General features: G+C 46.7%; 1 protein-coding gene across 2 annotated transcripts in view; it reads right to left on the bottom strand.

Moving 5' to 3' along the window:
• The window catches only part of SEMA6D (semaphorin 6D), a 438,832-nt gene extending 432,835 nt beyond the window's left edge, over nt 1-5,997 (bottom strand). Inside the window, exon 1 of one of the 2 annotated variants that reach the window (XM_083411897.1) lies at nt 5,761-5,997. The gene's annotated coding sequence lies outside the window, so the exon portion shown is untranslated. The remainder of the gene's footprint in view (nt 1-5,760) is intronic. The other variant, XM_083411900.1, reaches the window with a different exon arrangement.
• Nucleotides 5,998-19,164: the final 13,167 nt, after the last annotated feature.

The raw sequence follows: 19,164 nt of genomic DNA, 5'->3' as shown, positions 1-19,164 counted from the left end.
CCCTCATGCCAGTCACTATTCTCTCAGGTTCAGACACTTGCAATCTGAAGGGAACAACATTGGCTGAAATTGCAGGGCTGCTGCAAGAATGATAACAAAAGTGCTTCAGAACCCTGAAGTGCACAGCTATGGATGGTGTGAGAACATTCAATTCTGCAATGCTTCTCAAGCAAAGCAGGTACTATATATATATCCAACGAGTGCCTTGATAGAACATGAAAGTAGAGTCCTACTGGATCAGACCAGCATATTGTATTCCAGAGTAGCTAGCTAGATACCTCCAGGGACCCCACAAACAGAGCCCTTAAGGCAAAATCTCTTTCACATTCCTCTCACCCCTCGGACCACACAACTGGCATACCATACAGGGGTACAATGCATATGTGCAGGTGCCAGGGGCCTCAGGCCTAGTTGTCAAGCATAGCCCTTCATCAGGGGCATAGGAGTTGGCCAGGTTGACTTCTGCCAACAGTGCAGACTGGGGTGGGGGGCAAAATTGTGCTTCTGTACCTTGGCTTGGAGTGTCTAGGAGCCCGCCTGCTCACTCCCTTGGCTGCTGCGCCAATTCTTTGGGTGGCTGGTTGAAGGGATGTGGGGAGAGGCACTGAAAATATTGTTTGCTGTTTCGCTGCAGCAGACTAGCAGAAGTCGAGCACACTGTGACTCTGACCTCATCTGCACTTTCCATTTCAAGTCTTATACCACTTATATACCACCTGACAAAGAATTCTGGGAACTGTAGGTTGTTAACGGTGCCAAGAGTTATTCAGAGAACCCCATTCCCTCACAGAGTTACAGTTCCCAAAGTATTTTAACAACAAAGTATTTTAAGGATCAAGGAGATGTCCTTGCAAAGGTTGCAAGGGACATGGGGACACCAATTCAGCTCCTTCCCAAATGCTCTGCCCTTCATGCCTGTTGATCTGGCCTTAGAAACTCTCTCCAGGACACATCCCGCCCCCAGCCAAACCCTCCTTCAAGAGGCCATGTCCCTCACCCGCCTTAATTCATGTGCTTTGAATTGTGGTGGTGGTGGGGCGGTTGCCAAGTTGGAAAGTATCCTTGAATTCTGATCACAACTCTTGCTTGCCTGGATGGTAGATGGAGCAGGACGTGTGAGGATGCTTAGAAACAATTCTACGGTATGAACACAATGTTTATATTTATCACTCCACCTCCTTTGGCTTCTGGCTCTGCTCTCTACTGGCAAGTGGCTACAAAAGCTTGCCCAGCAGAGAGTGCAGCTATTGGACTCGGAAAGGTTCTCCACCCCTGGCATAGAGGTTCCACATAGCCTCTGAAGAACCTGTTGATAAAGATGTGATCCTATGCAATTAAGGCAGCTTCTGCACTATACACTTAAAAGCAGTACCATGCCACTTCAAACATCCCTGGCTTTCCCCAAAGAATCCTGGGAGCTGTCTTTATTTAAGGCGCTGAGAGTTAAAGGTAAAGGTAAAGGGACCCCTGACCATTGTGACCGACTCTGGGGTTGCGCGCTCATCTCGCTCTATAGGCCGAGGGAGCCGGTGTTTGTCCGCAGACAGCTTCCGGGTCATGTGGCCAGCATGACTAAGCTGCTTCTGGTGAACCAGAGCTGCACACGGAAACACCGTTTACCTTCCCGCCGGAGCAGTACCTATTTATCTACTTGCACTTTGACGTGCTTTCAGACTGCTAGGTTGGCAGGAGCAGGGACCGAGCAATGGGAGCTCACCCCATCGTGGGGATTTGAACCGCCAACCTTCTGATCGGCAAGTCCTAGGCTCCGTGGTTTAACCCACAGCGCCACCAGTGTCCCCGAGAGTTGGTGGGACACCCCAATTAGCCTCACAGAGGTACCATTCCTGGAGCTCCTTAAAAAGAAGGATTGGTTGTTAAAACACGTTGGGAACTGTAACTCTATGAGGGGAATGGGGGTCTCCGAATAACTCTTGCCACCACTAACAACCTACAGTTCCCAGAATTCCTTGTCAGGTGTCAAGGGGGAGCCATAGCTGTGTAAAGTGGCATACGACAGCTTGAAATGGAAAGGGCAGATGAGGTCAGAGTCACAGTGTGCTTGACTTCTGTTAGTCTGCTGCTGCAAAACAGCAAACTATATGTTCATTTCATTTCACTTTTAATTTGTATCCCGCCTTTCTATATTACTATAAACAAGGTAGTTTACAAGCTGAAGAAACAACAAAATAGACAGCAGAAAGCACACACCTGATAACAATCTGATCCAATAGAGTAAATCTTAATAAAAATTTAACTTTTAAATAAACAACTTGTTTCAAAGAAAGCGATATTCAGCAATCCATTAGAATAGTAAGCAGTAAAATAAAATATCAACAAACAATAAACAGTATACAATTACAAAAAAGAATTACTAAACTATAATCAATAAAAATAACAACCAGTCACAATGCGTAAAATACCACAAAGCATGGAAAACCATCTAAAAGGATCACATTGAGAAACGGGGACACAAAATTTATAAAATCATTTTTTAAAAAATGCCCCTGAACTCCACTTCTCTTTTCACAACTGTTTCTGCTCTTCTCAAAGTCATGGTCTGGGAAAGACTCCTAGGGCTGGAGGGTGGGGCAAAACAGGTGGGAAAAGTCATTGCCTGATGGCCAGCAAGGTCTCTCACAGTTCTTCATCTGCAAACATCTCTCTTTTGAAGACTCCTAGGGCCAAATTTCTTCCAGTTCCGTCTAACTGATGTACAGAATTTCTTCATTTTCACAAACTAGCCGAACGCATTCAACCTGGGTGTAAGCTTTCACAGACTATCCCAAAGGAGGTTACTGCCACTGACCTGTCCAATGCATTCATTCAGTAGTGCTCACTTCCTAGCCTCTTTCATAAGTTGGGCCAACCTCCTTTTACAGCTGCCTAAGCTAGCTGCCATCACATCATCTATAAACCCATTACAAATGACTTTCATCTGCCCAGATCTACTGTCAATCAATTTGGACAACCACTCGGCATTCTAGTATCATGAGAGAGGGGCGGAATGTCTCTATATCCACTTTCCCCAACAAGACGCATCATTTCATAAGCCTCTACATGTCTTTCTGTGCAATGCAATCCTAAACTCATCTACACAGAAGTACAACTCACTGAGTCGCGTGGTAATGATATCCTTATCAGTATGCACTGAATTGCAGTTTTTACAGTGGAATCAACTGGGGAGGGGGGATAATATCTATTGAGTTCAATGGGAATTTCTCCAAGGGAAAAGGATTGTAGCAACCTAATATATACATAAATATGGAGATATCTGCAATACTGGATTTAAGTAAAATGAATACTTTCTTTAAAATGTAGTTTATAACACATGTACTAAGCACTGTGAGTTGACAAGTCTAAACATTTTGATCAGATGCAGCTACACCACATTCTCGAAAGAAGTACAGAATTTGCTGACTGAATTTTCCTATTTTGAAAAGAGAGACAGAGCACAAACAGAAATAAAAGCTAGAAAAGTCCATTTTGCATTTAAAGCTGGAAATTCAGAAGTCAAAAGGTCATTCAGGCTGGGTAGTCATATGCATTTATGTCCCGGTTTCTCTCCTAATCAAAATCCACTTGAAAAAGAATCCATGTTATCGTTACATTCAAGCAGTATGAATGCAGGGCCCAAACAGACAACGAAAGAAGATCAATAGCAAGTCAACCAAACACTGTGATTTTAAAGTAAGAATGGCAGTGAAAATGGAAACCACCCAAATGCGTACAATTTCTAACCAGTTTTAAGCGGTACACAGCTTGGACTGTTAAGAAATCAGAGGATTTAGATAACCAGTAAAGGGCGACAGTAGGGGAGGTGTTAGAGAACAGCCACCACAAAAGAATCAAAGTGTGCATACATGCAAGCTTTGAAAAAAATAAAAGAAAAGAAGCTTTAACTCCTGTGAAATACTTCAAAAGGTATGGCGAACACCCAAAAGACTAAACACATTCATTATGGCATCAGCATTCATGGACTAGAATCTACTTCACCAACCCTACAGAAAGGCTTCTGCCAACATAAATCGCTTGGGTCTTTAAGGTGCTACAACAAAAAGGAACAAAAATCACCCCTCTGTGAATTGTAATGTATTTATTTCCCATGTTAAGGGCAACCTCCAGCGGTGTTTTCCTCCCACCGCCATTCTCCGTATAAAGTTAACAGCTCACTTGCAGCCACACACACACCCACAAGCTAAATTTCCCCTTTGAAATCAAGCTGGGACTTTCAACAGAGATGTTCTGATGTACTGCATGTCTCTAGGGAGGAAGGCCGGCTTAGGAACTCTCCGCCTCAGTAGACCAGCGAGCTTAGCAACTCCATCCACAACTGTCAAACTCAAAAAATATATATGTCCCAGAAGGGCAGTTTGGTTGGATTGGAAGTCCTGTGGCAGTCACAGACACTGTCACTTTGTGCAGACATGCTGGGTTGCGTAATCATTTCTGCAATATTTTGGTCCAATAATACCATGTTCGGCTGAATACAAAGGCAAAGTAACAGAGGCAATAGAATTGTGGGTTAACAGCAAGGGAACTCTGTCCAATGGGTGTTCTCAGTCACACCCTATTTGGAATGGTTGAGCATGTGATGCAAAGGCAGTATTGATTATGTCTGAACTAAGAGCTTCTCTCCCTTTAAGCTTTGGGGGATGGGGGCAGCCAGGGGAGAGAAAAGACCTTTAACAGCACATCTCCAGGGTTCTTCGAAGGGATGGGGAATGTGAGAAGTGAAAACCACCAGAGGAGGTGGGGAAGGCGGCGGGGGGGGGGGGGTGTTGGCGTGCAGGAAGAAGAGAGAATAAGAATTCTTCAGCCTATCAACCATAGAGCTGCCGAGTACCCAGCTGGGAGAGTAATTGGAAAGTGGAAACATCCTTAAAAGAATTGCAAGAAAGGAGGAAGAAAGCACAGAAGATTTATTAGAAGGAACTGCCAGGCTGAAAACAGTGCACAGACATGGGAGCCAGAAATACAGCATTAAGGAGGGTGGAGGTTTTTGTAATTAGAGATGCTATAAAATGTGCAAAAACAAAAACAAAAAACCCCACCTCGCCCCCCACAAACAGAGACACTTCGTTTTCTTCCCTCCCCACTTAAAAATAAGCTGGAAGTTTCCCCACTATGAGTCAATTACTAGCAGATATTATTATGGTATATACTATGCAACGTGTTCTATATGCAGCGTCCTATAGTTTCCAGATGCAGCGGAGAGGAAGGGAAGGTTGAGAAGCCACAGCTACCCCCCCTCCACGCAAGATGCACACAAATCATGGCTGGTAAAGTCTGGAAAGGAGACAAAACGTCTCCCAACAGCTTCTTGGAAGGGCAAGAATAACACGGCTGCGAAAAGAGAGAGTGAAACAATCACAAAGGAGAAAAGAAATGGGGCGGGGGCGAGGGGGGGGTCGCGCTGAGAAAAGAACCGAGGGATGGGGGGGGGGTTCGTCTTATTAAAATCGCGCGTGGGTTGTTCAGTTTTGCGGCAAATGGGACCGAAGCTTACGCGGGAGCCAGTCCCGTTGGACTTACTTCCGAGTAGACCCGGGCGAGCTCGTCTGGATATGGAGACGCCGCCCAGCCCGAGTCCGGCGTCAAAACACTTTGGCCCTCTTCGTGAGGGCGGCTGCGTCGCGCTTAGAGAAGACGCCCCCCCCCCCCGCCGGCCCCTGTCCAAACGCTTCTAGCGAGCATTCCCACGTAAGAATAGACCCAGGTGCCAACCCGCCGCCGGCCACACCCACAGCGCTGCCTCACCGGCTGGCCAAGTCCGCCTGGAAGCCCCGACGGCAGCGAGGGAAGGAAAGCAGCGGCAGCCGCGACGGGGAGCCGGCCTCGCGCTCTCTCCGCTCCCCGCGTCGTTGGGTCGTTCTCCCCGACCGCCCGGCGAGGTCTGTCTCCGCTGGCGGCGAAGAGGCTCTCCGCCCGCGCCAAACTCCCCTCGCGGTTTCACTTCAGCCGAGCCCGCCTCCTCGGCCCTCCCACAGCCATTCGCGGCTGCTCCCGGCGAGGAGGGAGGCAGGCAGGCGAGCGGGCGCGCGCGCGGGCAGGAGACCCCAACCTCTCGTGCGCTCTCCCTCGCCCGCCCGCCCGCGCGCTCCTAAGGTTGCGCGAGTTAGGCGCGCGTCAAGCTCTGGACGCCGGTGGACTCGATTCGGATCCGGCTGCGAAACGTGCGCGAGAGAGACACCCACACACGAACATACGCAGTGAGGGGCGATTTAAGGTCCTCTTACTACAGCTGTGGGGGACGCGTGGCCCTCCAGACATCGGAATGCTGCAATATGCTGAGCATTGGTCATAAAACGTAACCCTAGAATTGTAAGGTTGGAAGGGATCTCGAGGACTACCAATCCAGTGGTCCCCAACCTTTTCTTGGCCATGCTCCACCTAGTAAAGGTAAAGGGACCCCTGACAATTAGGTCCAGTCGTGGCCGACTCTAGGGTTGTGGCACTCATCTCGCTATGTTGGCCGAGGGAGCCGGCGTACAGCTTCCAGGTCATGTGGCCAGCATGACTAAGCTGCTTCTGGCGAACCAGAGCAGTGCACAGAAACGCCGTTTACCTTCCCACCGGAGCGGTACCTATTTATCTACTTGCACTTTGATGTGATTTTGAACTGCTAGGTTGGCAGGAGCAGGGACTGAGCAAGGGGAGCTCACCCCGTCGCAGGAATTCGAACCGCTGACCTTCTGATCAGCAAGTCCTAGGCTCTGTGGTTTAACCCACAGCGCCACCCGCGCGTGCTCCACCTAAGCATCTCTAAAATCCTGATTTCCCACCCCTACCCCCCCATATCATTCTTATTTTTCAAAAAGTGAACTCCTGTTCCTGTGGAGGAAACCTAAAAGGCCATTGCAAGCTTCCAAATTGCCTCCCTTAAAAATCAAATTGCCCCCCCCCATGGGGCGTGTGCCCCACATTCGGAACCATGGATCTAGTCTAACCCCCTGCAATGCGGGAATATGCAGCTGTCCCATATGGGGATCGAACCTGCAGCCTTGGCATCATCAGCACCATGAGCTGTCCAGGGGTTCATCTAGGTCTGTGTAGACTGGCAGTGGCTCTCCACGGTTTCAGGCAGGAATCTCTCTCACCTGGGAGCTTCTGTGTGCAAAACAGAAGCTCTAACCCCGAGTCAAGTCCCTTCAAAGTGAACTGACTTGATTTGTGCCTCCCAGGCTGATGCTTGTGAGGTGGGTGCTTTGCCAGTGAGCCATGAGTCGTTCCTGTGTCTACCACCATCGTCGGCCATTGCCTTTGCTGGCTGGGGCTGATGGGACCCAGCCCTGGGCAAAGTTAGGGGTGCCTACAGGCAGAAAAGGAGAGCAGGACCAGCCCACCTATGAGGCAAGGTGAGACAACTGCTTCAGGCATCAGGATCCACAGGGGCTTCACTGCAGGTCCCAGTGTAGATCTTTATTCCTTGTTGCCAATCTTCACCCTACGGTCTTCAGATCTTCACCCTTGCGGGGAGTGGGGATGCCATTTTGTGGTTCGCCTCAGGTGCCAAAATGTCTTGGTCCAGCAGTGAAGAAGAGACAATCAAGCCTTTGGAAATCCATGGGCTTACAATGCAATGATGCTCATGCCTACTCAGAAGTAAGTCCCTTTGGTGTTTAAATGGCTCCCCCTCCAAAAATGACTTTAGGGAACTTGACTCATACAAAACAAAAGGATTTTTGCATGAACATCACAGGTATAAATCAAGCCTGATTAAAAATCCACGGGCTGTCCTCTTCTTTCAAGATCGTACTTCTGGGTTCTAGATGGGCCTTCCGGGCTATTAAATCATCTTGTGTTTTGCCACAAACAAGTATTCAGATTCTCGACAGAAATGGATGCGTCTGAGCTAAACGGAGCTCGATGCTGCCCGTTATTTCATTAAGAATTTTTACTTGCAAACATAACAAAGAGAAATGGATGGAGAGATAAAGGCATTGCTAGCTAACAACAAGAAGATGCTAGCATTCCTAATTTAAATGTCTAGATTAATAGATGCAGTCTGTCTGTCTAATGATGATGGTTATCAGAAGTCTTCAGACCACTGGAGATGCTGGGATCGAACCTGGGACCTTCTGCCTCCAAGGCAGAAGCTCTGCCACTGAGCCACAGCCCTCCCCCAGAGAAGCCCACGAGTTCCTCTTCAGGAGCCTGCAAATTCAGCCTGCCTTGGCATGCCATAGTGTGGCTTACCTTGTCTTCATATCAGGGTGGCATCTATTTCCTATTGAACTGCGCTATCTTCCCCTTAGATCCATGGGGACCCTTTATCTCCTTGTTCTCTCTTTACCTTTAATTTCTTTTCTAATCTTCTAGAAGCCTTTGTCCTCCAGATGTTCTTCTGAGAAGCACCACATGCCCTACGATCCCTTCAACCGCTCCTTCCTCCTTCCTGTGCCCCCCCCAGAGTTTAATCTCACCTATTGTTTGCTTTCCTTGCCCTCCTCTCCTCATATACTAGGGTGTGTTGAGGGTTTTTTGTTTGCTTCTTCAAATCCTTGCAGTTCCCCTGAGCCTCCTCCCCTTCCTTTGTCTTTTCCAGTCCTCCTGTGTCTCTTTTGCCCTCCCTGTAATGCAATCCAATTCCCTCCGGTTTTTTATTCATCTGAGGCTTAGGGACACAATCCATAATGAGGGTGCATTGACTTACTGCCTCCTCCCCATCTCGGGATATTCAACAGCCTCTTGACTCCAAGCAACTCTCCGTCCCCACCCCCTTTCCCCCAGTTCCCATCCCCAGCTGACACTGCAAATGCTCTTCAGCAATCAATAAAGAAGTGGTTTGCCTTAGCTGTGGGGGAAAGGTATCAAGCAGAGATTTTCCTCTTTAAAAATGAATTGTTTTGCTCGCTTCGCTCTGTGCTGTGCTAAGCTTCCTGTTCAGTTCAAACTTGGGAGGCTTCCCTTTTCTCCCCACCCCCTTCCTTGTTCTCATGGGCAAATGTGGGGGGGGGGGGGAGAATGACAGATTCCAGCTGGATCTGTGTTTCGGTGTGTAAAATGTATTACTCTGTTGCAAAGTACAAAGGCAAATGGGACTCAAGGCTGCTGGGTTACAGCTGCTTTGTAGTACGTACTGCCAGAAAATCCACATGTGGGTTCAGAAGCGGTAGATGATAAGATCTGGATTGAAAGCAGCATTTGTGGACAGAGGAAGCAAGCGGGGGATGGGTGTTGCATTTTCCAGGTTTGTGGAGAGCACAAGAGTCCAAGGAGAGGGGTAAGATTCATAGCACAAAGTTCCAAAGTCTGTTTCTTAGACATGTTCAAAACTAACACGGCAAAGTAAGGTAAAGGTAAAGGGACCCCTGACCATTAGGTCCAGTCATGACCGACTCTGGGGTTGCAGCGCTCATCTTGCTTTACTGGCCGTGGGAGCTGGCTTACAGCTTCCGGGTCATGTGGCCAGCATGACTAAGCCACTTCTGGCAAACCAGAGCAGTGCACGGAAACACCGTTTACCTCCCCCTCGGAGCGGTACCTATTTATCTACTTCCACTTTGACGTGCATTCAAACTGCTAGGTTTGCAGGAGCAGGGACTAAGCAACGGGAGCTCACCCCATCGCAGGGATTCAAAACGCCGACCTTCTGATTGGCAAGTCCTAGGCTCTGTCCTAGCCCACAGCGCCACCTGCGTCCCTTCCCATATACATATAAACATAATAAAACATTTAAAAACCTTCCCTATACAGGGCTGCCTTCAGATGTCTTCTAAAGGTTGTGTAGTTACTTATCTCCTTGGCTCGGGGGTCGCCTAACTCCATATCCTCCAACATTTGTCTGGTGAAAATAGGGACATCCCCGTCCCAACACAGCAAAGTAGAGATGTTATTTCAAGAGCACTTGAAATGATTCTCCCCCACCCTGTCTTAATCACCAGAGGTGCAGTGGGTCCTGAGAAATAACCCCTTTTTTTGTTTAGGAAGACAAGAAGCCAGCTTATAGTGAATCAGACCATTGGTCCCTCTACCTCAGCACACTAACCGGCAGAGGCTCTTCAGGGTTCCAGGCATGAGTTTATCCAAGCCCTGCCTGGAGATGCCAAGGATTGAATTTTGGGCCTTCTGCATGCAAGGCAGATGTCCTACCACTGAACCACAGCCCTTATTTATTTAGATGTCACTTGCTGCCAAAATACCCTTCTAAGCAGTTTACAAGTATAAAAACCAGTTACATAGTCATTCACATATAAACAACCACAATTAAAATGCATAATAAAAGAATACCAGTCTGAGATGTGGGAATGAGAGCAACACCCATATCTCTAAATATTGTGTGTGTGTGTGTGTGTGTGTGTGTGTGAGAGAGAGAGAGAGAGAGAGAGAGAGAGCGCAATGGTGGTAAGCCACAGTTGTTGAATTTCTGAAAGGCTCGACTGGTTGTGACACTCAGGTGTATATTGTTCTGTATCAGGCTATTACTGAGCTGGCCCCTATTCTAATTCCCCGTTGGTCCTGAAGGTCATTGGGCCAGTCATGAACTCTCAGCCTAACCTTCGCCATCAGGTTGTTACAATGATAAAATATGGGTGGTTACTTATGGATGCTGCCTCGAGCTCCTTGGAAGAAAGGCAAGCAGCTAAAAACTCAGCAATTACTGTTGATCCAGGTCATTAAAAATTCTAAACTTGGTACCTGAAGTGCTACAGTCAAACCTCAGTTCCCAAACACCTCCGTTTTGGAACATTTCGGCTCCCGAATGCCAAAAACCTGGAAGTAAGTGTTCTGGTTTTCGAACGTTTTTGGGAACTTGAACTGCTTCCAAGGCATGTTTCTCCTCCCCCCCCCCATTGAAATTGCAGGCAGCCCTTTGATTTTTGGTTTTCGAACGTTTCGGATGTGAAACGGTCTTCCGGAATGGATTACGTTCAAAAACCGAGGTTTCACTGTATATGGATTGTGCTCAGTAGTTGCCTTAGAAAAAGTATTGGTTGCTACTTGATGGATACATCAGATAATGTGGTTGAGTGATACCCAGAGAAGGGCACCTGATGGGAGATCTCAAGGTGTGGGCAGCTTTGCATGGGATGGCAGTCTTAATTGGAAGGGCCATCAGCATTGGTGGGGTGTGTTGTTAAACCAAAATGTTTTAGGACCAAGGCCACTGGATGGTACATTTTCTGCCACTAGAAACTGCAAGAAAGACAGATCGTGAAGCTGAGGCTCCAATACTTTGGCCACCTTATGAGAAGAGAAGACTCACTGGAAAAGATCCTGATGTTGGGAAAGATGGAGGGCACAAAGAGAAGGGGACGACAGAGGACGAGATGGTTAGACAGTGTTCTCGAAGCTACAAGCATGAATCTGACCAAACTGTGGGTGGCAGTGGAAGACAGGAGGGCCTGGCGTGCTCTGGTCCATGGGGTCACGAAGAGTCAGACACGACTGAACGACTAAACAACAACAGAAACTGCAAGTGCTGTTGTTTCACACATTTGCTTCGGCGGAGTCAAACGCATGGCAAAATGCCTCCACTGATAAAGAAGTAAACACTGACAATTGTATTTTGGGTTGTTTAACAGCTGAGCAGCCCAGGGGCCTGATCTCCAAAACCGTTCAAGCAGAGTGCTTGGATTTAAACCACCCTCAACCCAATCTTATCAGGCTTATTAGGCAGTAAGTCCCACAGTGCTCACTGGTGCTCACTCCCCAGTATGTGTGCACAGCAAGCTATATCCCATTTAAGTCTGTTGGATTATGCCGGCTTAAATCCAAAATGGATTTGGGGAGATATATAGATATATAACATAATGTTCTATTCATTCTCGCAACAGCCATGTGTGGTTGGCTGTAATCATTCTGAATCCACAGATTGGGGTGGGGGGTGGGGGAGACTAAGAACTGGTATCTCACTGAAAGTAAACCGAAGGAATTCACAGCTGATCCAAGTCCCCAAACCCCTAGCCTTCCAGATGCCAGGCCAAAACTCTGGTCCAACGCCTGTCTCAATTGTAATTTCCATTTGTAGCAAAAATACTCTGTTTCACTCCCCTAGCACCGACTGCCAAACTACATGTTAAATGTGTAATTGGGTATTGCATAGGCCTGTTTTCTCTTTAAAAAGATGCCAGATGCAGGTGTGTGATCAGGATGAGTTCCACTGTGTGATGGGGAGAGGTTTTTTAACTCCAGCCGTGCTGCAACCCCCCTTGAAAATGCCCTGAGTGCTCACTGGAAGGACAGATCCTGAAGCTGAGGCTCCAATACTTTGGCCACCTCATGAGAAGAGAAGACTCCCTGGAAAAGACCCTGATGTTGGGAAAGATGGAGGGCACAAGGAGAAAGGGATGACAGAGGACGAGATGGTTGGACAGTGTTCTCAAAGCTACCAGCATGAGTTTGACCAAACTGCGGGAGGCAGTGGAAGACAGGAGGGCCTGGCGTGCTCTGGTCCATGGGGTCATAAAGAGTGGAACATGAATAAATGACTAAACAACAACAACAACAACATTGGAAACACGATGCTGGCCAAGATTGGCCCTAGGTTTGATCCACCAGGCCTCTTCTTAAGGTTATAAGAAGAGCCCATCTGGATGAGGCAAATGTCCATCCATTTAGCCCTTCATCCTGTTCTTACAGTGGCAATATGGAAAGTCTGCAAGCAGGGCATGAATGCAGCAGCCCTCTCTTCTCTTGTGATTCCCAGCAACTAGTGTTCAGAAGCATAATGCTTCTGTCATTGGAGGTAGGCTATAGTTGTCTTATGGTTGTGTGTTCCCCAAAAGCCCTCTGTACACTATGCATGCCATGTCCCTTGGTCCTCAAAACTCTCCTCTGGGCAACTCTCACCAACTCTGCTCCACCTCCTCTTAGAGGGCTTTCTCTGGGCTGGAACGCAACCTTGGATTCTGGTAAATGTCTGTCTTGCAGAAGAAGCGGCTCCTACTGGGAGCTGTCTCTGGTCCTGCAGAACTCATCCCCTCATTTTTTCTGTGTAGCTCTCATTCCCAGGACATTGCGATCCAGTACTTGTACAGTGCCAACTGTGGATCATGCTTTGATTCAGAAAGGAGACTAATCCTCATAAATTGCCAAATGAAAAAAGATTATTTTAAGTAGCAGGCTTGGATAATCACAACCAGCTGAATTTGTTGTTGCCTAGCTAATGTTTAGCATGATGCAGAGTTATCTCTATGCAGACATGCAACACGGGGCTTGTGGGTATAATGCTGCCTTGGAACCCCTTTTCAAAACCAGAGCTCATGTGAACTTAGCAACAAGAGGGATCTGAAACAAAATGTTGCAGCATGGAATACTCCTGTGCAGGATACAGTATTCCATTCCCCCTTCGTCCCTCCTGGTTTTCCATTTGACCCTCCTATCCAGATTGTGTATGCTCAGTCAGTATTGGGACTGTGTGTGTGAGCACCCACTGGGGGGTGTTATCAATTTATTTTGTACTTCTACAAACCCTGGTGTTTTCCTGAGCCTGGTGATACCTTTTCGTGTGTGGACAGTGCTGTTTTGGCTGCATTACAGTGGCACTCACTTCTGAACATCAAAAAAAGAGTGAGAGATGTTGCAAGGAATGCACATATTACAAGGAACTGGTCCTTTCTTCCTCTCTGCATCACCTCCCTGCATTTCCTTAGGATACAAAGGCAGTTGAATGTTCTCCAGGCAGAAGCCTGGGGCCCAGAAGAGTCTTCTGGCACTTGAGCTGATGCCTCATAACTAGGTGTTTGTACTAGCTTATAAAGGACTAAACTGCTTGGGACTGCAAGTACCTAAAAGAGCCCCTTCCTCAAGATCAACTATATTGGACCCTGCCAGTGGCAGGTGAAACCTTGGTGGTGGTGGTGGTGGTGCCAACACTGGGGTCTAGCTAAGTGGCATTGGCCCATGATTGGGCCTTCACAGTGGTGGTTTTCCATTTGTGAGATGCCCTCCCTGGAGAGGTTTCTTGCCTCCCTCTCATTATTGGCTTACATGAGGAATCTAAAAAGCATTCCTGCTTATCCAGACATTTGATGGCTGAAAGAAACTGTTCCTAGCAACCCTGAAATTGCTGGTTGAGAGATTTTTTTAAAAATAAAAAAAACTGTTTTCAGAATGTTGTTATGTTATTGGTATTAGAGTGCTTGCTGCCCTGGATACCTTTGGGAGGAAGGGTGGGATATAAACTAAATACATACTACTGTTACCACCACTGCTAATAATAATAATAATAATAATAGTAGTAGTAGTAGTAGTAGTAAACAGGCTCGATATACAAGCCAATGGCATGTATAGCAGTAACAGGCTTCATAGCTGGGAAAACTATTCCAGATATCTTTCTGATATCCAGGTCCCTCCATTATTCCTTTTCAAATCTTCCTTCCTCCTTTCCTCTTCTTTCTTTTTCTGACTATCCTGTCACCCATTTTGGCATTCCTTTTTCAAGAGTATCCCTCCCAACTCCCTATCTTACAATGAAATTCGGAGGCTTCTTTTGAATACATAGTGAGTCTAAAGGCAGATCAGGGAGACACTGCCTGCTTCAAGGCATCTGTTCAAACTCTGCTTATGGACATTATCTTGAATAATAGATTCCTAGAGTTGGAAGGAAACCTAAGGATCATCTAGTGGAACCTCTTGCAATGCAGGGATAAGCAACTGTCCCTTATGGGGATCAAACCTACAACCTTGGCATCACACATATCAGCACCACATTCTAACCAACCGACCATCTAGGCTCTTGCAGTGAACTTGGAAAGCCAAAGCTTCTGACCTGTGCCTTTGTAGGGCCTTTTCCATTAGATTTTGTGCTTGTTTGACCCCACCTCTCTGATTTCCTTGCCAGTTCTTTTGCAAATGCAAGATGCAGAGTCCTGATCAGAAAAAATAAAATAAAATCTGGTCCATTTTGAGTGTCCAGCAAATCAGATGTGTGGCTGAGCATCACTGAAAGCCAGGCATCCTTCCATCCATTAAAAAAAAAAGGATAATACTTTGTAATGCAATATCATCCTGAATATAATTTTGCACAGTACAGATAAGGAAAGTATACAGAAGAGTCAGGCAAAGCCTGTTTTCCTGCTCAAGATGTTAAATGCCATTGAAAGAGCAAGTAACCGCAAAATCCTGTTTTAAAATTCAGTAACCAGTAATAAATTTTAAGTTGTAAATGCTGATATATACCACCTTTGCTCTCTCTCTCTCTCTCGCTCTGTCTCTCTCTCAAGCAACTGGCTGGATATGAAGTTAGTTTATATGAAGGCGTTTTCTGGAGATGACATAAAATTGCAAAGGCATGACAGGAGATGCCACCTATGTTTTATGAAGGCCAAGATGGCTGCAAGCAGACTAACATGCACCCGTTAAAAGTAGACAACCCACTAGCTGGGAAACCAGATACCAAGACGAAATTCAATTTTCCCTTGCAGATAAAAAGTGAAAAACATTAGTGTGATAATATGGAAAAGCTGGGGATATGTTTATTAAGCAGAACAGCCTGTGGACTGGTTTAGCACCATGTCTGTAATTGAAAAGCCAAACCAAGTATGGATATACATTGATCCTTGTGATTTAAATAAAGCCATAGAATGTGTCTGTGCACACACACACACACACACACACACACAAGATTTCAGGTGGAAATAAATTTCTTTTAAATCTAAAATATAGGAGAATCTGAGCAAATATACCATATTTTTCTGTGTATAAGACTAAGGTTTCCCCCTAAAAAATAATGTCAAAAATTAGGGGGTGTCTTATACATGGATACATCTCCCCACGTTTTCTTAAACCTGAGTCCCCCAAAACAGGGGGCGTCTTATACATGGGGGTGTCTTATAGGCGGAAAAACACAGTATATAAGCAACTTAAACTTCAGGTTCTTTATATTTGCACCTGTCGGGTGTGATGCGTTATTTTTTTATCCCCTATCTAAAGAGCTGTACAGCTGCCAGGTAGGTCCTCAAGCAGCAGTCAATTAAATGGCCTCCAGTGGAAGCCAACTATGAAATAAGCAGAGTGACTTGTTCAATATGCAGCAGCGGCCATCATGTGGTAAGTCAACAGGACTTCAACACATGGTACCTTTCTGCCATAATTGCCATAAATGGCAGCTTAGCAAAGTCCCATTAAAAAAAAAATCAGTATACTAAAAACATAAAAAGCAATAAAATCAGAAAGCAATACCATTAGGAACATAGGAAACTGTCTTACATTGACTCTGACCATTGTTCTGTCTAGCGCAGTACAGTATTGTCTACTCTGTTGGACCAGCAAAGGTCTTCCAGATTTCTGGCAGGGTTCTCTCCCAGGCCTACCAGGAACTGCTTGGGAACAGCCTTGGACTGTCTACATGCAAAGCAGTTGCTCTAGCACTGAGCCACAGACCTTAACAGCTGCTAGGTAGCAGATGCAAAAAGAGCAACCCAGAAAACCAGTTCAGGAAGAAATCCTCAGCTTCTGGGAAGGGTGGTTTGGAGGCCACTGGAGGATGTGGACCTTCCTGTCCACAGTCACAAAGAGAGAGTTCTGCAGTCAGAAAGGCACAAGGTCTTCCTGGGACACTGATGGAAAGCCTTGCCACCATTGCCAATCTGCCCTTGGTGTTCTGAGGATAAAGGTAAAGGTAAAGGAACCCCTGACCATTAGATCCAGTCGTGACCGACTTTGGGGTTGCAGTGCTCATCTCGCTTTACAGGCCGAGGGAGCCGACGTACAGCTGGTCATGTGGCCAGCATGACTAAGCCACTTCTGGTGAACCAGAGCAGCATACGGAAACGCCATTTACCTTCCCGCTGGAGTAGTACCTATTAATCTACTTGCACTTTGGGTGTGCTTTTGAACTGCTAGGTCAGCAGGAGCAGGGGCTGAGCAACGGGAGCTCACTCCATTGCGGGGATTCGAACCGCTGACCTTCTGATTGGCAAGTCCTAGGTTCAGTGGTTTAACCCACAGCGCCATCCGCGTCCCTTTGGCTGGAATGTACCCCCCCCACTGTAAAAAGATAAAAGTCTACCCACTTTTGCCTCTGGCTCCACTCACAATTGTCATGCAGCATCCAGATGGATGCCTACAAGGGAATGTGGTGCTCAAACTGAAAAAAGGTTCCCCAGCCTTGTTGAAGACAATACCAAATGTTGGCACTCTCCACTGTTGGGATTAGAACCACTGACCTTCTGATCGGCAAGTCCTAGGCTCTGTGGTTTAACCCACAGCGCCACCCGCGTCCCTTGTTCTGAGGATAAAAAGTAAAGGTAAAGGTACCCCTGCCCGTACGGGCCAGTCTTGACAGACTCTAGGGTTGTGCGCCCATCTCACTCAAGAGGCCAGGGGCCAGCGCTGTCCGGAGACACTTCCAGGTCACGTGGCCAGTGTGACATCGCTGCTCTGGCGAGCCACGCAGCACACGGAAACGCCGTTTACCTTCCCGCTAGTAAGCGGTCCCTATTTATCTACTTGCACCCGGGAGTGCTTTCGAACTGCTAGGTTGGCAGGCGCTGGGACCGAACAACGGGAGCGCACCCCGCCGCAGGGATTCGAACCGCCGACCTTTCAGTCAGCAAGCCCTAGGTGCTGAGGCTTTTACCCACAGCGCCACCCGCGTCCCATTACTATCTGAGGATAGTAAGTCCCCAAATTCCTCATTCAAGAACAAGGGACAAGCTATATTGGCTCTGAATCTGAGCATACAGTAGTTGGTTTTTGTTTTTTGTTTTTTTTAAGAGCAACCAATGAGGAAAAAGAAGGAAAAACTGGTAACAAGCTCTTCTCTCACCTTCTGCCCTGGCTCATCACAGTCCAGCAGAGGTGCTTTTCTAAAGGATTATAGCAAACGTGTTCATACATCTCTGTTGGGATGGAGTTCCTAAATAGAGGCACAGAAACATTGAATATATCTAAGAGCAGACCCCTGTTAACCTTACATGCTGACATCCATACTAATGATCTCCCTCTCCCAATTTCATATCTTATTTATTCTGGGCTGTGTCCCATGTTCTCTTGTGCTAGTGGACAGGTAATTTTTAATGTTACCCAACAGAGGACTTCAGTGCAACATTTGAACTAGTGGGAATTTATTGTGCAACAGATTGCACAATCTCTTGCAAAGCAAAGTTATGAGCAACTTGCTTACGTATTCACTTGCGCAACAATCTTCTGCTGGTGCAAAAGATTCGCCAGCAGGACAAGTATACTACTAAGTGACATGGATACAATTGTGCTGGATAAAACTCTTTATTTTATTTATATTCTACTTTTCCTGCAGGGAACGCAAGGTGGTGTACATGGTTTCGCCTTCCTCATTTTATTCACACAGGGTCAACCAGTTAGTTTCATGACTGAGGGGGGCATTCGAACCCCGGTTTCCCATGACCTAGTCCAGCACTCTAACCGTAGCTCCACATTGGAACTACAATACACAAGTTCCTAGGCACTGTTATCTGCATGAGATATCCTGCTGACTCCACGATGCTGCTATGAAACAGTGAGTGCAGGACATCATAAATAAACCTAGAGCTGAGCTGAAGCAATCTTTTTAGTTTAGTTTGTGTCATTGTGGAGAAGTACCTCCATTTTTTGCTGAGCTTTCAACTGCTCCTTGACATTACATCTGTTTAGACAGTGCTGTGCCTACAGACAGTTTGTTTTTATATAAGCCTGTGGCATACTCATTACCTTACTGCAGGAGCAGAGAAGCTTTTTCAGTCTAAAAGCTACATTCCCTTCTGGGCAACCTTCTGGAGGTCACATGCCAGAGTCATAGAATCATAGAATTGTAAGGCTGGAAGGGACCCCAAGGATCATCTAGTCCAACCCTCTGCAATGCAGGAAACTCAGCTAAAGCATCCATGACAGAGGCCCATCCAACCTCTGCTAAACAACCTCCAAGGAAGGAGAGTTCACAACCTCCCAAGGGAGACCGTTCCACTGTCAAACAGCTCTTACTATCAGAAAGTTTTTCTGTATGTTTAGTCGGAGTCAAAAGTGTGCAACACAAGTTATTTAATGTTACATTTGTACAGTAGGTTAGTTTCTTCACGTGCATACCCTCTCTGCCTTCCGTCTAGGCTAGGGTTTCCCAGACTTGGATCTCCAGCTGTTTTGGGACTACAATTCCCATCATCCCTGACCACTGGTCCTGCTAGCTAGGGATGATGGGAGTTGTAGTCCAAAAACAGCTGGGAGAACCAAGCTTTGGAAACCCTGATCTAGGCAATTCAGAGG

Source organism: Podarcis tiliguerta, assembly GCF_965153285.1.
Source record: "Podarcis tiliguerta genome assembly, chromosome: 14".
Classification (NCBI taxonomy): domain Eukaryota; kingdom Metazoa; phylum Chordata; class Lepidosauria; order Squamata; family Lacertidae; genus Podarcis; species Podarcis tiliguerta.
This window is presented reverse-complemented; position numbering and strand designations above follow the sequence as displayed.